The 12,513-nt window shown below is 40.4% G+C and overlaps 1 pseudogene across 1 annotated transcript; it reads left to right on the forward strand.

The window, feature by feature from the left end:
• The first annotated feature begins 6,685 nt into the window (after positions 1-6,685).
• Positions 6,686-9,583, forward strand: LOC309978029 (AFG1-like ATPase; annotated as a pseudogene). The gene is made up of 3 exons: positions 6,686-6,700; positions 8,270-8,910; positions 9,123-9,583. The product of its transcript is annotated as an AFG1-like ATPase (transcript).
• The last annotated feature ends 2,930 nt before the right edge of the window (positions 9,584-12,513 follow it).

Raw genomic sequence — 12,513 nt, forward strand, 5'->3', positions numbered from 1 at the left:
TACAGTACACCCTTGTTGGTGATCCATTTTAAATATAGCAGTGTGTACATGTCAATCCCAAACTCCCTAACTATCCCTTCCCTCCATCCTTCCCTCCTGGTAACCATAAGTCTGTTCTGTAAGTCTGTGATCTGTTTCTGTTTTGGAAATAAGTTCGTTTGTATCATTTCTTTTTAGATTCCCCATATAAGCGATATCATGCAATATTTCTCTTTCCTGTCTGACTTACTTCACTCAGTATGACAGTCTCTAGGTCCATCCATGTTGCTGCAAGTGGCATTATTTCATTCCTTTTTACGACTGGGTAATATTCCATTGTATATCTGTACCACAACTTCTCTATCCATTCCTGTGTCGATGGACATTTAGGTTGCTTCCGTGTCTTGGCTATTGTAAACAGTGCTGCAATGAACATTGTGGTGTGTGCATCCTTTTGGACCATGTTTTTCTCTGGATGAATACCGAGGGGAAGGATTGCAAGATCATATGGTAGCTCTATTTTTAGTTCTTTAAGGAACCACCATACTGTTCTCCATAGTGGCTGTACCAATTTACATTCCCACCAACAGTGTAGGAGGGTTCCCTTCTCTCCACACCCTCTCCAGCATTTATTGTTTGTAGACTTTTTGGTGATGGCCATTCTGACTGGTGTGAGGTGATATCTCATCGTAGTTTTGATTTGCATTTCTCTAATAATTAGCGACGTTGAACATCTTTTCCTGTGTTTGTTGGCAATCTGTATGTCTTCTTTGAAGAAATGTCTATTTAGGTGCTCTGCCCATTTTTGATTGGGTTGTTTGTTTTGATGATATTAAGCCACATGAGCTATTTGTATATTTTGGAGACTAATCCCTTGTCAATCATATCATTTGCAAACATTTTCTCCCAATCTGTGGGTTGTCTTTTCGTTTTATTTATGGTTTCCTTTGCTGTGCAAAAGCTTTTGAGTTTAATTAGGTCTCATTTGTTTGTTTTTCTTTTTATTTCCATTACTCTGGGAGACGGATTAAAAAAGATATTGCTGCAATTTATGTCAGTGTGTTCTGCCTATGTTTTCCTCTAGGAGTTGTCCCGTCTCATATTTAAGTCTTTAATCCATTTTGACCTTATTTTTGTGTATGGTGTTAAAGAATGATATAATTTTATTTTTTTTACATGTAGCTGTTCAGTTTTTCCAGCAACATTTGTTGAAGAGACTGTCTTTCCACCATCGTATAGTCTTGCCTCCACTGTCATAGATTAATTGATCATAGGCGCATGGGTTTATTTCTGGGCTTTCTATCCTGTTCCATTGATCTATATTTCTATTTTCATGCCAGTACCATACTGTTTTGATGACTGTAACTTTGTAGTATAGTCTGAAGTCAGGGAGCCTGATTCCTCCAGCTCCATTTTTCTTTCTCAAGATTGCTTTGGCTATTCAGGGTGTTTTGTGTCTCCATACAAATTTTAAGATATTTTGTTCTGGTTCTGTGAAAAAATGCCATTGGTAATTTGATAAGAATTGCATTGAATCTGTAGATTGCCTTGGGTAGTGTAGTCATTTTGACAATATTGATTCTTCAAATCCAGGAACATTGTATATCCTTCCATCTGTTTGTCTCTTCTTCGATTTTTCCATCAGCATCTTATAGTTTTTGGAGTACAGGTCTTTTGTCTCCTTAGGTAGGTTTATTCCTAGGTATTTTATTCTTTTTGATGTGATGGTAAATGGGATTGTTTCTTGAATTTCACATTCTGATCTTTCATTGTTAGTGTATAGAAATGCCACAGTTTTCTGTGTATTAATTTTGTAGCCTGCAACTTTACCAGATTCACTGATGAGCTCTAGTAGTTTTCTGGTAGCACCTTTAGGATTTTCTATACATAGTATCATCTGCAAACTGTGACAGTTTTACTTCTTTTCCAACTTGGATTCCATTTATTTCTTTTTCTTCTCTGATTGCCATAGCTAGGACTTCCAAAAACTATGTTGAATAAAAGTTGTGAGAGTGGACATCCTTGTCTTGTTCCTGATTGAAGTGGAAATGCTTTCAGCTATTCACTATTGACTATGATGTTAGCTGTAGGTTTGTCATATGAGGCCTTTATTGTGTTGAGCTATGTTCCTTCTGTGCCAACTTTCTGGAGAGTTTTTATCATAAATGGGTGCTGAATTTTGTCAAAAGCTTTTTCTGCATCTATTGAAATGATCATGTGGTTTTTATTCTTCAATTTGTTGATGTGGTGTATCACACTGATTGATTTGTTGATATTGAAAAATCCATGCATCCCTGGGATAAATCCCACTTGATCATGTTGTATGAACCATTTAATGTATTGTTGGATTCGAATTGCTAGTGTTGTGTTGAGGATTTTTGCATCTATGTTCATCAGTGATATTGGCCAGTAATTTTCTTTTTTTGTGGTATCTCTGTCTGGTTTTTGTATCAGGGTTATGGTGGCCTCACTTGAATGAGTTTGGGAGTGTTCCTTCCTCTGCAATTTTTTGGAACAGCTTGAGAAGGATAGGTGTTAGCTCTTCTCTAAATGTTTGATAGAATTCGCCTGTGAAGCCATGTGGTCCTGGGCTTTTGTTTGTTGGAAGATTTTTAATCACAGTCTCAATTTCAGTGCTTGTGATTGGTCTGTTCATATTTTCTATTTGTTCCTGGTTCAGTCTTGGGAGACTGGACCTTACTAAGAATTTGTGCATTTCTTCCAGGTTGTCCATTTTATTGGCATAGAGTTGCTTGTAGTAATGTCTCATGATCCTTCATATTTCTGTCGTGTCAGTTGTAACTTCTCCTTTTTCATTTCTAATATTATTGATTTGAGTCCTCTCCCTTTTTTTCTCGATTAGTCTGTCTAAAGGTTTATCAATTCTGTTTATCTTTTCAAGGAACCAGCCTTTAGTTTCATTGATCTTTGCTGTTGTCTTCTTTGTCTCTATTTCATTTATTTCTGATCTGATCTTTATGATTTCTTTCCTTCTACTAACTTTAGGTTTTCTTTGTTCTTTCTCTAGTTGCTTTTGGTGTAAGGTTAGGTTGTTTATCTGAGATTTTTCTTGTTTCCTGAGGTAAGATTGTATTGCTATAAACTTTCCTCTTAGAACGGCCTTTGCTGAATCCCATAGGTTTTGGATCATTGTGTTTTCATTTTCATTTGTCTCTAGGTATTTTTTTTATTTTCTCTTTGATTTCTTCAGTGAACCATTGCTTGTTTAGTGGCATATTGTTTAGCCTCCATGTGTTTGTGTTTTCTATAGTTTTTTTCTTGTAGTTTATTCCTAATCTCATAGCATTGTGGCTGGAAAAGATGCTTGATATATTTTCAATTTTCTTAAATATACCAAAGCTTGCTTTGTGGCCCAGCATGTCATCAGTCCTGGAGAATATTCCACGTGCACTTGAGAAGAATGTGTATTCTGCTGCTTTTGGATGAAATGCTCTATGAATATCAATTAAGTCCATGTGGTCTAATGTGTCATTTAAGAACTGTATTTCCTTATTGATTTTCTGTCCGGATGATCTGTCCATTGATGAAAGTGGGGTATTAAAGTCCCCCATTCTTACTGTGTTACTGTCAATTTCTCCCTTTATTGCTGTTAATATTCCCCTTAAATATTGAGGTGCTCCTATGTTGGATGCATATATATTTACAATTGTTATATTTTCTTCTTGAATTGATCTCTTGATCATTATGTAGTGTCCTTCTTTGTCTCTTATAACAGTCTTTATTTTAAAGTCTACTTTTTTCTGATACGAGTATTGCGACTCCAGCTTTCTTTTGATTTCCATTTGCATGGCATACCTTCTTCCATCCCGTCACTTTCAGTCTGTATGTGTCCCTAGGTCTGAGGTGGGTCTCTTGTAGACAGCATATATACGGGTCTTGTTTTTGTATCCATTAAGCCAGTCTGGGTCTTTTGGTTGGTGCATTTAGTCCATCTACATTTAAGGTAATTATCGATATGTGTGTTCTATTGCCATTTTCTTAATTGTTTCGGGTTTGTTTTTGTAGGTCTTTTTTCTTCCCTTCCTCTTTGGTCTCTTCCCTTGTGATTTGCTGACCATCTTTAGTGTTGTGTTTGGGTTACTTTTTCTTTTTTGTGTGTGTATCTATTGTAGTTTTTGGGTTTGCTGTTCGCATGAAGTTTTTTTTTTTTTAACATCTTTATTGGGGTATAATTGCTTTACAATGGTGTGTTAGTTTCTGCTTTATAACAAAGTGAATCAGTTATACATATACATATGTTCCCATATCTCTTCCCTCTTGCATCTCCCTCCCTCCCACCCTCCCTATCCCACCCCTCCAGGCTGTCACAAAGCACCAAGCCAATATCCCTGTGCCATGCGGCTGCTTCCAACTAGCTATCTACCTTACTACGTTTGTTAGTGTGTATATGTCCATGACTCTCTCTCGCCCTGTCACAGCTCACCCTTCCCCCTCCCCATAACCTCAAGTCCATTCTCTAGGAGGTCTGCGTCTTTATTCCTGCCTTACCCCTAGGTTCTTCATGACATTTTTTTCTTAAATTCCATACATATGTGTTAGCATACGGTATTTGTCTTTTTCTTTCTGACTTACTTCACTCTGTATGACAGACTCTAGGTCTATCCACCTCATTACAAATAGCTCAATTTCGTTTCTTTTTATGGCTGAGTAATATTCCATTGTATATATGTGCCACATCTTCTTTATCCATTCATCCGATGATGGGCACTTAGGTTGTTTCCATCTCCGGGCTATTGTAAATAGAGCTGAAATGAACATTTTGGTACATGACTCTTTTTGAATTTCGGTTTTCTCAGGGTGTATGCCCAGTAGTGGCATTGCTGGGTCATATGGTAGTTCTATTTGTAGCTTTTTAAGGAACCTCCATACTGTTCTCCATAGTGGCTGAACCAATTCACATTCCCACCAGCAGTGCAAGAGTGTTCCCTTTTCTCCACACCCTCTCCAGCATTTATTGTTTCTAGATTTTTTGATGATGGCCATTCTGACTGGTGTGAGATGATATCTCATTGTAGTTTTGATTTGCATTTCTCTAATGATTAATGATGTTGAGCATTCTTTCATGTGTTTGTTGGCAGTCTGTATATCTTCTCGCATGAAGTTTTGATATAGCTGTCTATATATGTACAGGGTTGTTTTAAGTTGCTAGTCTCTTTCCCACCTAGAGGAGTTCCTTTAGCATTTTTTGCAAAGCTGGTCTGGTGGTGCTGAATTCTCTTTGCTTTCGCTTGTCTGTAAAGCTTGTGGTTTCTCCATTAAATCTGAATTAGAGCCTTGCTGCGTAGAGTATCTTGGCTATAGGTTCTTCCCTTTCATCACTTTAAACATATTGTGCCATTCCCTTCTGGCTTTCAGAGTTTCTGCTGAGAGATCAGCTGATAACCTTATGGGAGTTCCCTTGTATGTTATTTGTCATTTTTCCCTTGTTGCTTTTAGTATTGTTTCTTTGTCTTTAATTTTTGTCAGTTTGATCACTATGTGTCTCGGCGTGTTCCTCCTTGGGTTTTTCCTGCCTGGAACTCTACGCTTCCAGGACTTGGTTGACTGTTTCCTTTCACATGTTAGGGAATTTTTCAGCTATTATCTCTTCAAATATTTTCTTGGGTCCTTTCTCTCTCCTCCTTCTGTGACCCCTGTAACGCCCATGTTGATGTGTTTAATGTTGTCCCAGAGGTCTCTTAGGCTGTCTTCATTTCTTTTTTCTTTATTCTGTTCCACGGCTGTGATTTCCACCATTCTGTCTTCCAGGTTACTTATCCGTTCTTCTGCCTCAGTTATTCTGTTATTAATTCCTTCTAGTGTATTTTTAATTTCAGTTATTGTATTGTTCATCTCTGTTTGTTCTTTAGTTCTTCTAGGTCTTTTTCAAACATTTCTTGCATCTTCTCCATCCTTGCCTCCATTCTTTTTCCAAGATCCTGGATCACCTTCACTTTCACCATTCTGAATTCTTTTTCTTGAAGGTTTCCTATCTCCACTTCATTTAGTTCTTTTTCTGGGGTTTTATCTTGTTCCTTCATCTAGGACATAATCATTTTGTCTAACTTTCTGTGGTTGTGGTTTTCATTCTGCAGGCTGCAGGATTGTAGTACTTCTTGCTTCTTCTGTCTGCCCTCTGGTGGATGAGGCTATCTAAGAGGCTTGTGCAAGCTTCCTGATGAGTGGAACTGGTGGTGGGTAGGCAGGGCATGCTCAGTAAAACTTTAATCCACTTGTCTGCTGATGGGAGGGGTGTGTTCCCTCCATGTTGGTGTTTGGCCTGAGGCAACCCCGCACTGGAGCCTGCAAGCTGTTTGGTGGGGCTAATGGGGGCCTCCGGGAGGGTTCACATCAAAGAGTACTTCCCAGAACTGGTGCTGCCAGTGTCCTTGCCCCCATGATGAGCCAAAGCCGCCCCCCACCTCTGCAGGAGACCCTCCAACACTAGCAGGTAGGTTTGGTTCAGTCTCCTGTGGGGTCACTGCTCCTTTCCCCTGGGTCCTGGTGCGCATGAGACTTTGTATGTGCCCTCCAAGAGTGGAGTCTCTTGTTTTCCCCAGCCCTGTGGAAGTCCTGCAATCACATCCTGCTGGCCTTCAAAGTCCGGTTCTCTGGGGATTCCTTCTCCTGTTGCCGAGCCCCCAGGTTGGGAAGCCTGACACGTGGCTCAGAACCTTCACTCCAGTGGGAGAACTTCTGTAGTATAATGGTTCTCCAGTTTGTGAGTCGCCCACCCAGCAATTATGGGATTTGATTTTTTCATGATTGTGCCTCTCCTACCATCTCATTGTGGCTTCTCCTTTGTCTTTGGATGTGGGGTATCTTTATTTGTGGGTTCCAGCATCTTCCTCTCAATGGTTATTCAGAAGATAGTTGTGATTCCAGTACTCTGGCAAGAAGGGGTGAGCACACATCCTTCTACTCCCCCATCTTGAGCCAATCTTCCATAAATGTTTAAATAATAAGCTTTAATATCAATAGTATATTTTTGTTAAAATAAAACTTAATTTTCTTTCATCTGCTATGAAGACAGGGTTTCTTTGACTGTAGGTCTGCTCTTGATAAGAGATTGGGAAAGGTTTTTTCTGTACCTTTTAAATAATCTGCCTAGAAAGGTGATAGTTTTTCTCTTTCCAAAATAATTTCCTGTGCTTCATGTTGTGTTTATCATGTCTTTAATTACATAAGAAAACAGTCTTCTCAGTATTAAAATAGCTACGTTTTGCTCACAACTATGTAACCTGCTGTATTTGCTTTTAAATTCTTTTATTGTCACTTTGGTTAAATAGATAATTAAGTATTGTTCCATAATGATCTGTGATCCCATTTAGTCAAATATCCCTTTCTCTTAAACTATCTATAACCCCATGTTACTTTGGGGATCTCAAGAAGAGATAAAAAGAGCAAAAATCATTAGAAAACCTTGGTGTCTACTATTCATGGATAAGTACTCTTAAGAGGTGAGTGTATATTTGTTTTCAGAAATTTTGTTATGCAAATATAACCTGCATTTTTAAGATGAGCAATGAGATGATACCCTACATACGGTTTTGTAAACTGTTTTTTTTCTACAAACATCATATTATGGAGGTCAATTCAAGCCAATCAGTATAAGCCCACATAATAATAAAATGGCCTTAAGCACTAATGGTCAATTTAGGTATGATAATAATAAGAATGGTTAATATTATTACTGACTTCCTCTGGCCCTACAGTGTTGTAAGTGCTAAACCTATACTTGGTCATTTAATTCCCACCACGTCCTGTGAGGAGAAGCTACTGTTTCTGAACTGTAACCATCAGGGAACTGAGGCACAGTGATGGCAGTGCTAGCCAGTCACAAGATTAAGATATGAACCAGTTCTGCGTGGCAGCTGAGCCCCACACCTAACTAGTGCACACTAGTGCTTCTCATCTGATAAGACCCTCAACATTACTGTTCATCAGGGCACAGCGAAATAAAACTAACGTCCCATGGTTTTTTCTCAGTTAGCTGGGCAAAAGTTTAAACAACAGATCTTAATCAGTGTGGTTTGGAATTTGGAGACCTGTGTCCTGTTATATTGTGGAAGGGGCTCCTCCAACATTCTGTCTCCCTTCCTGTGCCTCAGGGATGTTCCCTTACTAAAGTGGATAACTTCCCTGTGCTTGGAGCAGAAAATGTTTATGTTTCTCCAGCCTTTTTAATATTTTGTATAATTTCAAGGGCAATGGGAATTTATTACAGTTAAAAATAGATAACATACAAAGGGAAATAAGATAATAATACCTCAAAGCCCACCATCTGAAGAAAAGCCCTTCTAGGCGCTTAGCGCCGAGCCGGCTGAGAGGAAGATGTGTTGGGTGCAGGGCTTGGGCTGCTGCTCTCACCCCTTCGGTCACCGCCCCTGGAAACCCCTTTTGTAAAGCCTATACAGTTCAGACCCCCAAGAGTATGTCTCCAACTGCTGCTACAGAGGTTTATTCAAAAGCTTTAGCTGTTTGTCATGGACCACTGGACCTCTGTGACTTTCTGATCAAAGCTCGTGAGCTAAAGGACGATGAACATCACAGAAGAGTCATACAGTGTTTGCGGGAATTACATGAGGACCTTAAAGGATACAGTATAGAGGCAGAAGGCCTTTTCTTTCTAAGGTACAGGGAAAACAATGATGATGGACGTGTTTTATGCTTATGTGGAAATGAAGAGGAAAAAACGGGTTCATTTTCATGGTTTCATGCTAGATGCTCACAAAAGAATACACCGCCTTAAACAGAGTTTGCCATAAAGGAAACCAGGACTCATGGCTAAATCATACGATCCAATAGCTCCTATAGCTGAAGAAATCAGTGAAGAAGCATGTCTCTTATGCTTTGATGAATTTCAGGTCACTGACATTGCTGATGCCATGATTCTGAAACAGCTTTTTGAAAATCTGTTCAAAAATGGGGGTCGTCGGGCTTCCCTGGTGGCGCAGTGGTTGAGAGTCCGCCTGCCGATGCAGGGGACACGGGTTCGTGCCCCAGTCCAGGAAGATCCCACATGCCGTGGAGTGGCTGGGCCTGTGAGCCATGGCCGCTGAGCCTGCGCATCCGGAGCCTGTGCTCCGCAATGGGCGAGGCCACAACAGTGAGAGGCCCGTGTACCGAAAAGAAAAAAAAAGGGGTCGTTGTTGTGGCAACATCCAACAGGCCACCAGATGTTCTCTATTAAAATGGACCCCAAAGAGCTAACTTTGTACCATTCATAGCTGTCCTGAAGGTCTCTGAGGCAATGAGAGAGTGGGATGCATGTATGTGGGCAATGCTGTATTTCTTTCTGGAATACTGTAATATGGTCCAGCTAGATTCTGGGATAGATTATCGGAAAAGGGAACTTCCTGCTGCAGGAGAACTCTACTATCTCACAAGTGAAGCTAATGTGGAGGCTGTCATGGATAAGTTGTTTGATGAGCTGGCTCAGAAACAAAGTGATTTAACTAGACCAAGGATTCTAAAAGTGCAAGGCAGAGAGCTGCAGCTGAATAAAGCCTGTGGAACCGTTGCCGACTGCACATTTGAAGAGCTATGTGAGAGAGCTCCTATCCAGGATACCACATTACCTTTAGTCATCATGCCTCCTTAGAGTCCTCTTAGTTGTGACAATTTCTCAGACTTTCCTTCTTTTTGATGACCCTGACAGTTTTGGGGAATACTCGTCAGTTATTTTGTAAACTGTCCCTCGAATGGGATTTGTCTGATGTTTTTCTCATGATTTGACTGGAATTGTGGGCTTTGGGAGGAAGACCACAGAGGTCAAGTGCTCTTTTCATCAGATCATATCAAGGGCACATATGATCAATGTGACTTAACACTGTTGATGTTAACCTTGATCACACTTGTCTGAGGTAGTGTTTGTCTCCACTATAAAGTTACTCTTTTCCCCCTCTTTCCATAGTGAACTCTTTGGAAGGAAGTTCTTGCTGAGTTTTCATGTAGCAGCAAAGAAGAAAATCCACAACTATTTAACAAGGCTGTTAAAATACTTTCCCCTTTTCCAGCTACATATTTGTGTGAGGCTAGATTTTCTTATATGACTCAACCAAAGCAACATATAACAATAGTCTGACTGTAGAAGCAGGTATGAGAATTCCACTATCTCCTATTATGCCAGACATTAAAGAGATTTGCCCAAAGTATAAAACAATGCTACTCTTCTTACTATTTTCATTTTAGAAGTATAATTATTTTCATAAAAATGTTATTTCTGTTAATTTTATAGGTTGAATATAATGGTTTTATCATTGTTATTTTAAATAAATTAATATTTTATTTAAAAAAAGCCCTTCTAATGTTTTCATCTGCATTATATTCCTCCAGAATTATACTTATGCAGGTATTATATATTTATACATGTATGCATACATTTATATATTTACATACAAATCATAAGATCTCATCTTACACTTAATTTTATAACTTATCTCACTGTAGTGGGTTGAATTGGGTGCCCCCCAATATTTCCAAATCATAACACCCCCATACCTTAGTTGGAAATAGGGTCTTTGCAGATATAATTAAGTTAAAGATCTCAAGAGATGATTGGATTTAGGATGGTCCCTAAACCCAATGACTAATGTCCTTATAAAAGAAAGGAGGGAGATTTCACACACCGAGGGAAGAAGGCCATGTGAAGACAGAGGCAGAGACTGGAGTTATGCTGGCACAAACCAAGGGAAGTCAGGAGCCACCAGAAGCTGGAAGAGGAAAGGAAGAATTCTCCTCTGGGGCTTCCTTGGAGGCGCAGTGGTTGAGAGTCCGCCTGCCGATGCAGGGGACGCGGGTTCGTGCCCCGGTCCGGGAAGATCCCACATGCCGCGGAGCTGCTGGGCCCGTGAGCCATGGCCGCTGCCTGCCGACACCTTGATTTCAGATTTCCGGTCTCTAAAACTATGGGATAATGCATTTCTGTTGTTCTAAGCCACGAAGTTCCTGTTAATTAGTAACAGCAGCCCTAGGAAACACACACACACACTAACCGTATACCCCAAATGTCATTGATTGTGAATAAACACCACTCTGTATCCTATGTTTTTGTGTGTGCCTGTGGGGATAGTAATGATAATAAAGATATATGCAAAAAATAAATATGGCGGGCTTCCCTGGTGGCGCAGTGATTGAGAGTCCGCCTGCCGATGCAGGGGACACGGGTTCGTGACCCGGTCCGGGAAGATCCCACATGCCGCGGAGTGGCTGGGCCCGTGAGCCATGGCCACTGAGCCTGCGCATCCGGAGCCTGTGCTCCGCAACGGGAGAGGCCACAGCAGTGAGAGGCCCACATACCGCAAAAAAATAAAATAAATAAAATAAAATAAATATGGCTAAATTTTTAAACTCCTAATGATTTTTACTGTATTGATTCATTTAATGCTCCAGGCACCCCTAAGAGGTAGATACAGTTGCTCAACCCCATTTTCTAGATGAAAAACTGAGGGACGGGGAGAACTTGGCCTAGGACTACACAGTTAGAGAACAGGACAGCTTGGGTTTGTACCTCACGCTCCAGAGCCTGGGAAACTGTCAAAGATTTGTTGTTAAGTAACAGAAGCAGTCTGCATAGCATGTATAATTTAGGAGGTCATTAAGGCAATTTTCATGTATTAACATATTTATACAAATAGCTGGACCTAGTGACCTTGGTGAGAGCACGTTCATTGCAAGATTCAATAGTGCAGTGAGATAAGAGGTTAGTGGGAAGTGAAGAATGTTAACCGGGAATGCAGAAAATGCTTTCTGGAACTTTGATTTTGAAGGACGGGGGAGAAAGGGAGAGAGAAACAGAGGCAGAGAGAGAGAGAGAGAGAGAGAGAGAGAAACAGAGACAGAGACAGACACAGAGAGAAGGCCTGTGACTGAATGGGGAAAAGGGGTCCAAAGAGGGATTTTCTTTTACATCTTCAGTTCCTTGAAAGTGTAAAAGTTAATATTGCAGGAGTCATGTCATCTCAGATTTAACCTTTGAAAGAAATTTCCCATATTTCCCTCTTATTTCCACTTTAGAGTTAATGGGATGCCTCCAATGAACAGTATGGCTTTTTGAGCTCAATGTATATTGAGCTATGAGTGATAGGAAGAATGGATAATTGTGTGTCAAAGAAATGGTAGTAATTTGTGGATCTTTGCCTCTCAGGGAGGCAGCAGGTGGCTGAAATCCTGGTGCGACATGATCTGAGGACCCCTGCACTGTTGAATGGGAGACAGGTCTAGAATTTTCCTATAAACGTATTAACATGTGCAGCAGTCCAGGAGCAGCAGTTAGGCAAACACTACGGCTTGCTGCCCTGGTGCCATCTCTCACTGAGCTCACCAGGTGAGTCAAAGGCAAGCCTGTCTTCCCAGCATGGGGAACTGGATTAGGGTCGGCGCAGAGGCACGATGTTGGGCAGCTCTTAGGAGCTTCTGAGCCTCCCAAGAAGCTAGAGATCCTTCTGTCGTTAAAACTTTGAACTCAAGGCATACCAGAGAGAGATTTGCTTCCTTCATAAAGATATGTATATTCTGATTAGGAGAAAGAAT

Source organism: Leucopleurus acutus, assembly GCF_964270905.1.
Source record: "Leucopleurus acutus genome assembly, chromosome: X".
NCBI lineage: Eukaryota > Metazoa > Chordata > Mammalia > Artiodactyla > Delphinidae > Leucopleurus > Leucopleurus acutus.